Source organism: Rhinolophus hipposideros (genome assembly GCF_964194185.1).
Source record: "Rhinolophus hipposideros genome assembly, chromosome: 4".
NCBI classification, from domain to species: Eukaryota; Metazoa; Chordata; class Mammalia; order Chiroptera; family Rhinolophidae; genus Rhinolophus; species Rhinolophus hipposideros.
Window position 1 is genome coordinate 54,698,378 of NC_138050.1, and position 13,719 is coordinate 54,712,096.

The following is a 13,719-nucleotide window of genomic DNA, read 5'->3' on the forward strand; positions in this document are numbered from 1 at the left end:
AGCTTAAAGGAAAATAAAACCACATTATTTCCCTGTTCTAAATGTTTAATTCCTATTAGCTACAGAATACATTTCAAGTTTTGTACCCAAAAATACCTGTTCATTTTCTTTGCTTTGTATCCATTTTCTTTGCTTGTTCTTACGTTACTGCAGTGAGAATGTCTCTTTCTCTGCACACCTTTGCACGCTTCTCACCTCCTTTCCTTTATGCACATTAGCTGTAACTAACCACACCCTTAGTCACATTCTATGTCTGGGAATTCCTCCATCATTTCCTTCAATAAGCTTATTTCTCATCATCACTCAAGACTCCTCTAGGGATTCTTTACAAGCACTTCCATCTGGTAAATAACATGCTCTACTTCTAGGACCCAATAACACCCCACAGAACTATCTTATGTATTTATTCTTCCACTTAACTGGGAGATACTTCAGACTTGGGCAAGACATATTCATCTTTGTATCCTTCACATTTCGAATGGCCTCAGGTAGTTTGTAGGAACTCAATACTAATCCCAATGAGTAACTTTTATAGAGATGTCTTTGAGCTATTAAGTTTTTAGGTTTTTAGAGAATACGGGTAAGATTTAATGCAAGAAATGATGTTTAGAGGGGGAAAAATACGGGCATAATATAATATTTTACTCTGTTAGCAAACACACACACACACACACACACACACACACACACACACACACACACCCTGACCACTGAAATGGAATAATGATAGTACATAGTAAAGTCCAAAGTTATTTGCTTAAATCTTAATGTTTGAGCACTATTCCTGACCTGATAAATGTCTGATAAGTGGCTACAGCAATATTTGCAGATAATGATTGTTATAAAGATTTCTGAGATAACATATGAGAAATGTAAGTGAAAGTTATTTTTTAAAAAGCATATCCTCCTATTCTTATTACTTATTCAATTTTGAAATACTTTAAGATTTAAAAGAAAAAAAAAAGTCTCAGAGTTTCCCTGGGTTAAAATACTGGTAGACCACCAATAAGAGAACGGGAAATCTCTTGCTAACTCTTAAAATTCTACTGTGGCCAAAGTAGGTGTCACTTTTTTCTTGAGCCAAAGCAGTGTGTGTGTGTGCGTGTGTGTGTGTGTGTGTGTGTGTGTGTGTGTGTGTGTGTTTATGTGCCTGCACATGCATGCAGGGTTGACGGCAAAAAGTTCATGTCTGTCTAGAACCATGTGCATAAATGTGCATTTCTTACCATTATGATCATAGAAGCTTCCAACCCTTAATTCCCTAAGAAGCAAAATGAAAGTCATCGGCGTCATGGACAACTTCTAACGTGCTTAATTTTAGCATAATTAAAATCCCATGCACATTCAAACAAATACAGTATTTGCCTCCATTTCCTATTCCAATCTCTTCCTATTCTAGCATCATTTTATAAAATACCAGCTGCTCTATGTTAACTTTTATATAGAAATACAATTCTGTTTAGGAAAAACTGGTATACATAATCTGAATAATCAACAGAAAAGTGTACCATTATCTAAGCTATCAAAAATTATCTTAAAAAATATAAGCTTTCAAAAAATATCATAATTTTAGGAAGTTCTCTGTTGGGACTATAAATTGTAGGTGCTCACAGGAACAATTTAATAGAAAAACTGCCCATTTAGTAGGAAACCGATATAAAAAGTAAGTTCACAGAATTACCATATGACCCAGCAATCGCTCTCCTGGGTATCTACCCAAAAAATCTGAAAGCATTTCTCTATAGAGACACGTGTACTCCAATGTTCATTGCAGCTTTGTTTACGGTGGCCGAGACATGGAAACAACCAAAATGTCCTTCGATAGATGAATGGATAAAGAAGTTGTGGTATATATACACAATGGAATACTATTCCGCGTTAAGGAAAGATGATATAGGAGCATTTGTGACAACATGGATGGATCTTGAGAGTATAATGCTAAGTGAAATAAGTCAGACAGGAAAAGCAGAGAACCCTATGATTTCACTGATATGTGGCATATAAACCAAAAACAACAAGAGAACAAGACAAACAAATGAGAAAAAAAAAAAACTCATAGACACAGGCAATAATTTAGTGGTTACCAGAGGGTAAGGGGGTGAGGGGTGGGTGATGAGGGTAAGGGGAATCAAATATATGGTGATGGAAGGAGAACTGACTCTGGGTGGTGAACACACAATGGGATTTATAGATGATGTAATACAGAATTGTACACCTGAAATCTATGTAAATTTACTAACAATTGTCACCCCAATAAATTTAATAATAATAAAAAAAAGTAAGTTCACAGATTTCTGCTTCCAGTCAAGATGGAGAATAGCTAATGGTTTCACCCTTTATCCGTAAACAATTTAAACCAAAAAATATGTGATGCAGTGGATACCAGACAATGAAGGTCAGTAATCCCTGAAAGACAGGAAATAAATGAGTTAAAACCTACGACTGCCAAGATTACTTCCTGGGGGAAGGTTCTAGGCTGTGGACCAAAGAGGGGGATCCTGAGTGAAGCCAGAGGATTTCCTTGAGTTGAGGAGATGGCATGGGGAGATGAGGGCTGCCAACGAAGTTTGAGTTCACAGAGCACAGAATCAGAGAAGAGAGAGTTGCACGGAGTGAAGATTGTAGGGATCAGAATTTTTCTCCTCAAGTCTTCAGCAGAATACTGATCAACACATGCATATAAATAAACTACCTAAGTCCCAGAAAAGAACCACCCAGATGGATGAGAGGGAACCATCCCAGGGCAAAGACAGGAAGGAAGTAGGGCTGTTCCCATCACCCAGAGTGAAAAGCTACATAATTCAAGGGGCGCTGGATAGAGAACTCAATCATTTTGCATGAAATAAGTAGACTTAGATTGCATACTGGTCTGGTTTTACCTAACAAAACTTAAAAGCAAAACCTCAAAACAACAAAGTGTTTCCAAATGACTTGTTTCCTAGACCAAATTCAAGAATATTCATAGAAATGTACAAATATATACCACCTGAGAAAGTAAAATTCATAATATCTAGTATCCATTCAAAAATTACCAGACATACAAAGAACAATATCTAAAATAAAGAGAAAAATTAATCAACATTGACTTAGAAATGGCAGATGAAATTAGTAGACTGATAGATACTAAAAGAAAGAGAAAAATATGTTAAAGATATGAAGGGTTTTTAAAAGATCCAAACTGAACTTCTAGAGATGAAAACTATAGTAACTGAAGCAAAAAATATATTGGATTGCATTAAATGTTGATTAGATGTCACAGAAGAAAAGGTTAGTGCATCTAAAGACAAAGCAATAGAAACTATCCAAAATGGAACAGAGTGAAAAAGACTGAAAAAGATGAACATCAGTGACTTGCACCGATAAATGATGAGCACCAGTTATATGCAGGACAGCTGCAAGTATCTAATGTACACATAATTGTAGTTTCTGAATGAGAGGAGATAGAGGGAAGATAGAAAATAAACTTCATGATATTATAGACAAACATTTTTTTAAATTTGATGAAAGCTATAAATTCATAGATCTGAGAAACTCTTAGATCCAAGAAGCATGATGATCCCATAGCAAAGAAACATGAAGAAAACGACACAAAGTTTCATCATACTCAAATTACTCAAAAACAGTGTAAAAGTGAAAATGCTGAAAACACACAGAAACAAAAATCGTGTATAGGAGAACAAAGCTAGGAATGACAGCCAATTTCTTCTTGGAAAAAGTGCAAGACAGAGGAGTAATATATTTAAAATACTAAAAGAGAGGTGGCTGGTTAGCTCAGTTGGTTAGAGCATGGTGCTAATAACACCAAGGTTGCTGGTTTGATCCCTGCATGGGCCACTGTGAGCTGCACCCTCCTTTAAAAAAAAAAAAAAAGAAAAGAAAAGAAAAGAAAAGAAAAAGGAAAAGAAAAGGAAAAAAAATACTAAAAGAAAAATATGTTAACCTAAAATACCTTACCTCATAAGAATATCTTTAAAATATTTTTTAATAAAATAAAAATAAAAGTAAGAATGTATAATACAACACTAAGAGTGAATCTTAATGTCAACTATGGACTTTTTGGGTGATGACGATGTGTCAATGTGGGTTAATCAGTGGTGACAAATGTGCCACTGTAGTGGGGGATGTTGGTAATGGGGGAGGCTGTGCATGTGTGGGGGCAGGGGAGATATGGGAACTCTGTACCTTTCAATCAGTTTTGCTGTGAACTTAAGAGTGCTCTAAAAAATAATCCATACAAATTAATTAAACATTAAAAAAAAGAAGGTGAAATAAGTATAAGATCCATATACACACAGCTTGGAGGTGTATCATAGCTTCATAGAAAGCTTTATTGTGTCACTTTTCAGAGCTCCCCCTACTTTCTGGTCCCTCTAGATGTTTCTCATTTCCTGGGTCTTTCCTTTCTTGTCCTCCAGCCTGAAGTCTGGGGCTCATTACCCGTCTCCACTGTGGACCTCTGTGACTGCATCTGGGACAAGCTGCAGACTGACGTTAAAATGAAAAGATCAGTAGGGTTCACCCCACTTTTGGGACACTACTGTTCTAGGGAAGGAAAGGTTTCCTCCCTCAGAATATTAGGTGGCTCTAGGCATTCTGCTACAGGACTGATTGGGATGAGACAGGAGAAAACGGACATAATAAAAAACAATGTATTTCCACATGCTTTGAGATTCATGAGTTTCATCTCCTGTTTCTTGAGCCTGAAGTTGAGGACTTCTCCTAGAGCTGTTTCTATTGGCGCCAATACCCACTTTTGTGTTTAGAGCTGCCTGGATTCCACGACAGGAAACACTGGGGGAAAAATGGTAAGTTCACCATCATCAGCACTATGGTGCTGTTTAAACAAATAAAGGGAAATTTGCATTGAATGCTTTTATTAGAAAAAAAGACACGTTGAATAACATTGGCTATGTTTTATGATTTCTGTTCTCTGAAACAATTATGATATTTTTCCATTTTCTACCTTCTTTCCAAGACAAACTTAATACATGCCACTGCTCTACTTCTTGTATGTAATCTTTGATTTGATGGAAAACTACTGATTTATCCACTGTCTCCCTGTAAGAATGCTTATGATATCAACCACTAGTGAAACCTGAAAAATAAAGATAAGGGAATCTGAACAGAGCTATTCACTGGGGGAAACAAACCTATTCCTACGCAGTTATTAGAGGGAAATAAAACAATTACAGAAATAAAAAAATATATATATAAGGACCCATTAAAAACTTTTACTAATTCAAAAAAAAAAAAAAAAGAAAGCAAGAAAGCTTTCCTTACTCTAATCTGAACTTCCACACTAAGACTGGAAAAAGAAGAGATAAAGAATCCTAAATCAAGCAGAACAAAAGAAATAATAAAGGTAAGAGTGGAAATCAATTAAATTGATTTGAACAATCTATTAATCCAGTCTCCTTTAATAATAGCAAAACTTAAAATATTTAGATATAAACTGAACAAGAAATGTTCAAAATCTATGAAAAAATATTTATTTATCTAGCTAGCAATTAAATTTATTAAGATGACATTGGAAATTATAGGTTTCAAGTGTACATTTCTATAATCATCTCTATATTGCATTGTGTGTTCACCACCCAGAATCAGTTCTCCTTCCATCATCATATATTTGACCTCCTTTTCCCTCTTCTACCACCCCTTACCCTCTGGTAACTGCTGAACTGTTGTCTGTGTCTATGAGGTTTTGTTTCTTTATTTGTTTTTCTTGTTTCTTTGTTGCTTTCAGGTTTATAATATACACAGTGGACTATTACTTGGCCATAAGAAAAGATGAAATACTGCCATTGTGACAACATGGATGGATCTTGAGATTATCATTCTAAGCAAAATAAGTCAGATAGAAAAAGGCCTGAACCGGAATATGGGAATGGAAAAAGTAAGCTGAAGAAAATGGAATACTCTAAATATCAAACTTTCTTTTACATAAACTTAAGGGAAAAGTCAAGAACCATAAGAGGAAAATTTTTTAAGTTCCTGAAATGTAAATACGTACATTTGAGCAAATTGATATATACTATGTTCTTGGGCAGAAAAAATTAACATTGTAAAATGTCAATCTCTATAAGTTAAAACAAAAACAAAAACAAAAACAACAGAGGTAATCGAAATCAAAAGCTGGTTCTTTCTCTGAATAAATAAACATAATTAATAAAAGTCTAGTAAGACTGGTAAGAAAAGAAAATACAGAAGACACAATTAACAGTATCAGGAGCAAAAAAGAGGATATAATCAGTGACCTTACAGATATTAAAAGGATAATAATGGAATACTACAAACAACTCTACATAGATAAATTTGTCAACTTAGATAAAATAGACCAATACCTCAAAACCCACAAATTACTAAACTACAACCAAGATGACATAGGCTACAAGAATACCTCTAAACTATTAAAGAAATTGAATTCATACTTAAAATCCCTCCAAATAAGAAATCTTCATACCCAAATGGTGTCACTAGCAAATTCTACAAATATTTAAGGAAGAATTAATAGAAATTGTACACAATCTTTTCTACAATATAGAAGTCAGCACACAGTTTTGGTGAAAATGTTTGCAAATCAAATATCTAATACACATGTCTTCAGAAACTATAAAGAACTCTAAAAAACAATCAACCCAATGAAAACTTAGGCAAGATATTTGAATATAAAATTCAACAACAAAGACATATGAATAGCAAATGAGCTCATGGAAAGATGCTCAATATCATTAGGCATTAGAGAAATGCAAAATAAAATCACAATAATGTATTAGCACATATCCATTAAAATGTTGAAAATGAAAAAGGCTGATTAAACTAAGTGTTGGAGATAAAGCAACTGAAACTCCCATATCCTGTTGGAGGGAATACAAATTGGTATGATCATTTTGAAAAACAGTTTGGCAGTTTTTAAAAAAGTTAAATATGCCTTAGTCATATGTCTCAGCCATTCCTCTCTTCATTTATACTTCTCCACCCCTCAAATGAAAACATATCCATCCACATAAAGGCTTGTAGAGTGTTCACAGTGGTTCTCTACTTGTAATTACCAAACACTGGGAACAACCCAAATACCTGTCAACAGGTGAGTAAATATATAAAAGGAATAATAATAGTCAATGAACTATTGATACACAACTGTATGGGTGATGTCAAAATTACTATGTTGAATGAAAGAAGCCAGACCAAAAAGTCTCCTTTATGATTCCATTTATAAGGTATTACAGAAAATGAAACTGACTTATAGTAAACAAAAGCATATCAATGCTTGTTTGGGGATAAGGAAGTAGGGACGGGTAAGAAGGGGAAACTCTAAAAGGGCATGAGGAATCTTTTTGGGATGATGGGTATGGTCACCATCTTGATTTGTGGAATGGTTTTTAGGATGTACATTTATGTTAAAAACTTGTCATTTTTTTAAAACCAAAAAACAGGTGCAGTTTATTGCATGCCAATTATATTTTATTAAAACTGTTAAAAGACTTTAGAAATAAATTTATATTCACAAAAGTAATTCAGAGACTCCAAAAAATCTGTCCTGCATGCCTATAATAGAAACCCAAATTCTCACTCCTTCTGATGTTTAGTTTGCATGTTAAGTAAACACCAGAGCAGTATCTTCTCTTGGTGGAAAAAAGCTGGGAAGATGGAGTCACATGAAGTGAGTTTCAGATTTTGATGGGAATTACACATAGCTCACATAACTGCTAGAAAATAAGAGTACATAATGTATGTTTTGACAGTATCCCATCGACAGCAAAAAACTATTAAGCATTAGTCATTTGTATTTGCCGTGTTACATTTTTGATGTTACAATTATGAATATATTTAATGGGTAAGAATTATTCTCAATAGGATATACTGAAGGGTAGAAATAAAAACATCTATTATTTGGTGATTATGTTTGTAGCCTTTCCAGTGAAATTTGATCATAATACATAGTTTAGTTAGTATCCTAATGGTCAATTCACATCCTAAATTGCCACGTTTCTATATATGCCTACAGTTATATATTGGTTAAAAGGATATAAAAACATGGAGCTGTATCTGAAAATATGTATTTCTATATTTTTCCTAGGAATAAATAGATACCCTTTATCTCTGAATAACAGGACAGAGATTAAAACGTACACTAAATAAAATAATTTCATTTTTTTCTTAGTGTTTTTGAGTACAGATCACCAAATTCAGACTCCGTAGTATGATATAAAGACGTTCCATTACTTTACCCGATACTCTTAACATTTGGCAATCCTTAATGTAAAATAAACAAAACAAAACAAAATGGAAACTTATAAAAATAATAAATTTGAATACCCTAGTCTAAAAGAATTGGAAAAGCACTCAATTAACTAGTGTTTCTAAGAATTCCTTGTACATAGTAGATAATCCATAAAATTTTGTGGAAGAAAGAGAAGAAAGAAGGTGAGAGTAAAGGAAAGAGGGAAAGGAAAGGGAAGAGAGGAGAATGCTTAAAATTGTGATTCCAGAAATGTTATGGATACTTAAGAGGTAATCATTTTTGTCAATCCTCAATATTTGTTGTTTACCTAAAATTTAAATTTAACTGGATATCTTGTATCTTATCTGGCAACCTTATCTACTGCCCCGAACTCCATCTAGCCACCCAAAATTGAAAAAACAAAAGAAAAAAACAGATAAAACCTTAGTGAGTCTACTGATCTGCCATGTTTGAGAGGCACTCATTTAAAGAATTTGGTCTGAAGAATACGTGTGTGTGTATATGTGTATGTGTATGTGTGTGTTTACTGACACAGATTTTATGAACATTAGCAAAGGCATAAGGAGAAGAGCATTCCCTGGAAGACACTGGGTGATAATTTGAATTTTTATCAATTATTTCAAGAACAACAACTTAATTATTGGGCACCAACCTAACACAGGCCCTGTGTTAGGTGCTGGGAGCACAGTCTAAAATAAGAGACTGGCATATACCACTAAGATTGCATCTAGATATGATTGTGAGTAGATATTATGATATAGTAAGAAGGCAAACTCTTTATCCCAATAAAGATCTTTTCTATTCCAATAATAAAGAGCTGGAATGGGAAAAGACACCTTTGATATTATATTTCTAAGGTACATTAAAGCATACCATGCTTTACTTGGAGTAGAGATCATAACACAACTAAGAATCAGAAGTCAGCATATAAAAGTATCTAATTAAACAGCACTGAACTGTTAAATTCAAGTATGGGGAGATGATTATGGCATCATTGTTGGTCTTGACAATGTGGTGTACTGGGCATAGAAAATGGATTATCCTGTAGCTTTATCTGCTCCAAATACACCTTTCATTGGGACAGAGCCAGATTTTGTAAAAGCCTACATAATGACTCCTTCTAAAACATCTCTTCCTGAAAATTCTATATAAGTCAACCTTACAATGATGTGTAGGTCATCTCGAATGGAAAATGTATAGCTGTAACTTTCTTGTTTTACTATCTTGTTAAATAATCATTGCTTGATTAAATCTAATATATAAATAATTACTTCCATTTCTTAGCTTCACAGAGACCTCAAGGAGGTTCCTTCAGAAAAAGGGAGGACATGACTTTGATGAATGTTGTATTTGGAATGGGATTCTGAGTTTTAGTGTTATGATGATCAGAGCTAGCAAAATGTCACATTGCCCCTATTTCTAACCATCTGTCAGTTGTTGAGATTGCTGAAATCACTTTTATTAAAGTATTTTCTTCTTCAGTCCCTCACTATGTGCATTGATAATTTTTAGGTCATTCTATATAATTCAACTTTCTGAAAATTTCTTTGTTTTGAATGTATTAAAAGTTCCTTCCTAATATAAGTTATTCCATTTTTGACAGCTGTGGAGAAAGTAGCTGAGATCTGGTACAAAAATATGTTGGTTTTTTTTTGTCACAAATGGAGAGAAATTTGTGAGAATATTAATTTAAAGTTTAAAAATATGCTGTCATCATGTTTTAAAACTATGGATTTTTTTTAAAGCTATGGATTTACTAATAATAAATTACTTTCATTCCAAAATTGAATTCTGCTAAAAATAGACAGCTTTATATAATCTAAATATTTACTTATTAAATTGTTACAAAAGTAAGTTTTCAAGTTTAAGTAATATGGTCTTACAATTATGTAGTTGTGGTAGAGGATTCAAGTGAGTATATTATAAAATACTGTACAGTATGTCAGCTCTAACTGTAAATTACCCTTAGTTAAAAAATAGCTTCTCTCCTAAACACAGATCAATATAGTGTTTATTGTGATTTGGTGTTTTTATTGCTAAAAATATTCCTACTACATAAATCATCCTCAGCCTTTGCCATATCACAGAAGGTGCTTTTAGTTAAAGCATTTCAAAGAACAAAGAAAGAAATATCAAATGATGCCATTTTAATAAATGAAGGAGTACAAATCTATGCATCGTTGTATAGTTATGACATGGCTAGAAATTTCAGAGAATGACTCAGTGCTTTTTGGGAAGTGAGAATATTTTAAACTGTGACAAAACGGCAAGACTAGGATCATTATCTTACACTAAAGTCTAGATGGCTACCTTAAAATATTTAGGCATCATGAAACTAAAAATTGTATGCTGGTTAGATAATGACAACAACTATTTTGGCCCACTAATGCATGCCATATAGGATATCAATGAATGCTATTATATTGGACACAAAATTTATAGCTCAACTGTAAAACTATATAAAACTAAAACATTATTCATTCATGTCTACGTCATTCAACAAATATTTGTTGGCCACCTATTATGTGCATACAGAAGTTCTTCCTTAACAGACCTTAGAGTCTACTGGAAATGGCTAAAGAGGTTAAAGAATCCTAGTAGAAATGAGATGAGTTGCACAAGAAGATATGTGCAGGGTAAAGAGAGCTGGCGGTGACCAATGACCTAGCTTGCCAGGGACAGTACCAGTTTATGCCTGATTTCCTGTCAAAATTATTCCTAGTGCCCCATTTCACTATAAAACATGTCCTGGTTTGGTCAATATATTATATGGTCACCCTTGTCTTCAGTAACATAAAATATTACATTATAGAGTAATTCTGTCTATAGTATACTTCTCTAGAGACTAGGGGTATAGTCTTAAGTTTAGTGTGTATGAAGTTAGTGCTTAAATAACCTCATGTCACCGATTTACTCAATGGATTCTCAAGTGAAGATGATGAGACTTGACACTGAGGTAACACAGCCCAAGAGGCCTGAATCAGCCACATCCATCAAGATGACTACTGTGGACAAAATATGTGTGTCCCCACACAAAATTCATATGTTGAAAGTCCTAATCCCCAATGTGACTTCATTTGGAAAGAGCCCTTAAGAAGGTAATTAAGGTTAAAGAAGGTGATTAAGGTTAAATGAGGTCCAAAGAGTGGAGCCCTAATTCAAAAGGATTAGTGTCCCTTTAAGAGGGACCAGAGAATGCTCTGTGTCTGTGTCTTTCATTCTCACTCTTGCTCTAGTCTCACTCACTTTGCATGCACGCACCAAGGAAACGTTATGGGAACACACAGTAAGAAGGTGGAGAGCAATGCAAGGGGTGAGTTCTTACCAGACATCAACCCTAATGGCACCTTGATCTTGGACTTCCAGTCTCCAGAACTGTGAGAAAATAAATGTCTGTTGTTTAAGGCCCCAGGCTCTGGCACTTTGTTATGGCAGCCCAAAGAGGCTAATATAATTCATTCCTGCTCAGACTGTTACACCGAAGGGTCCAGCTCAACCAAGATTTCTGGGACCTCTTTACCTAAGACCGAACCAAGTAAGAAAATGAAAAGATGATTCAGGGGTAATAATTTCACATATGCATATGGAAATCTGTGCATTTAACTCAACAAGACAAGATAATCAGATTTGGGATTTTAATTCCTTTGGAAGGGAATATCTCTGGACTTTAATTTATAAGACGTTTTAATCTTTGAACTTTCATTTCTCACTGGGAACTTAAAAAACGTAAGAAGATTTATAGTCAAATTTGGGGAATATCTAAGCTACTGTGATTTTGCTATTTAAGTTGTTCTTTTATTTTAATATTTTTGTTCATTCTGATTGCAGAATACCTGATGGACTCTATTAGCCAATGTATGCGGACAGGGTTTGGGATGGGAAATAAAATGTATTCACCACCTTGAATACAGAGTGGCCTTGGGATCAGTTAAAGCAATTCATTGCTGACCCACTTCAGAATCTTTGGGTGCAACATCTGTGTTGCTTATCAGTGGTCAGAGGGACACACAGAGAAGCAGTGGGGTGCTCATGAGGATGAGAGAAAGAATGTTCTGAGACCAGAGTTACCCCTCAGGGGTATAACCACACACCTAGTTATGTACAGGCTCACTGGATGACTCCAGTGGTTCCAGAACACAAAACACTGCAGAGGCACCGCGGGCTTCCGTGCAGACATGGCCAAGTCCAAGAACCACACCACACACAACCAGTCCTGAAAATGGCAGAGAAACGGCATCAAGAAGCCCCGATCACAAAGATATGACTCTCTTCAGGGAGTGGACCCCGAGTTCCTGAGGAACATGCAGTTTGCCAAGAAGCACAGCAAGAAGGGCCTGAAGGAGAGGCAGGTGAACTTCGCCAGGGCCATGAGTGCAGAAGCTTAGGCTATCCAGGCCCTCCTAAAGCCCGAGGAGGTCAAGTCCAAGATCCCACAGGGAGGCAGCCACATGCTCAATCGGCTTGCCTACATCACTCACCCCAAGCTTGAGAAACGTGCTCTTGCCACATGCAACGCTCAGGCTCTGGAGGCCAAAGGCCAAGGCCAAGGCCAAGGCTCAAACCAAGGACCCATGTGCAGCTGCCACTGCATCTCCGCCTCCAGCTCAGGCTCAGGCTCTGGCTCCCAAAGGTGCCCAGGCCCCCATGAAGGCCCCAGAGCACAGGCCTCTGCTGACACGCAGCTGGAAGAACCGGTGTGACCCCTGGGCTGCTGTCTGCACGGGGCTGGGGACCTCCTGTGCTATTTGTACAAATAAACCTGAGGCAGGATCTATCAGATGAACAAACCAACAAACAAACAAACAAAAACACTACAGAGGGTTAGCTAAGGAAACTTCCTCTTCTTTTCTTATGTTTCCTTAGAGATGGAGGTAGGGTGACCCTCTGCGCCACTCTAATCCTTTACACTTCACAAGGGAAGGTGAAGTGACAGACTAATCTCATTGGTAATTTTGGTGAGAATGAAACCTAGAGCATTCCCATCTGTTTGTGAACAAACTGCTTGCAAAGAAACTTTTCCTCAGGTTCTCCAAGCTCCAAGCCTTACCTGAACAGCCTCCTTCATTGGGGATAAACCTGTGTCCAGGTTGTCTGTAACTGGGAGGTAAATCTACCTAATTCTGGGGTGCTGCTAGAAGGCACTTTTGTGTCTTTCACCAAGCAATGTCCTTCCTATGTGCAGGAAAGGTTTTATTTTGATCTCTCCTTTGCCTTACTTTTTTGTTTTCTCAATTTGGTTAAAGATTGGATAAGGAATAAGATGATATTGATTAGGTCCCCTCAAAGATCCCAGTGATGACCTGAGGTTCTTTGTATACTCCTAAATTATTAAGACCATTCAGATATAATGAATGAAAATTATCACCTACTAATAGTCACATTAAATAACACTGTTGTTTTATAAACAGAATTAAATGACTTATAAGTAATGAAACAAGCAACTTAAAAGTAATTATTTAAAACTAGTTTGGTGCTGA

At 35.6% G+C, this 13,719-nt stretch overlaps 1 protein-coding gene, 1 long non-coding RNA gene and 1 pseudogene across 7 annotated transcripts in view; 2 read left to right on the forward strand and 1 right to left on the reverse strand.

Annotated features, from left to right (window-relative positions):
- LOC308497049 overlaps positions 1–7,505 on the forward strand; it is a 40,286-nt gene extending 32,781 nt beyond the window's left edge. The window contains exons 2-3 of the long non-coding RNA XR_013993266.1: positions 4,416–4,805; positions 5,744–7,505. This is a non-coding gene — a long non-coding RNA (uncharacterized lncRNA). The remainder of the gene's footprint in view (positions 1–4,415; positions 4,806–5,743) is intronic.
- Positions 1–13,719, reverse strand: part of MYO16 (myosin XVI) — a 562,776-nt gene that overhangs the window by 115,300 nt on the left and 433,757 nt on the right. The window lies entirely within an intron of this gene.
- On the forward strand, positions 12,418–13,024 carry LOC308496591 (large ribosomal subunit protein eL29-like; annotated as a pseudogene). Its single transcript has one exon. The product of its transcript is annotated as a large ribosomal subunit protein eL29-like (transcript).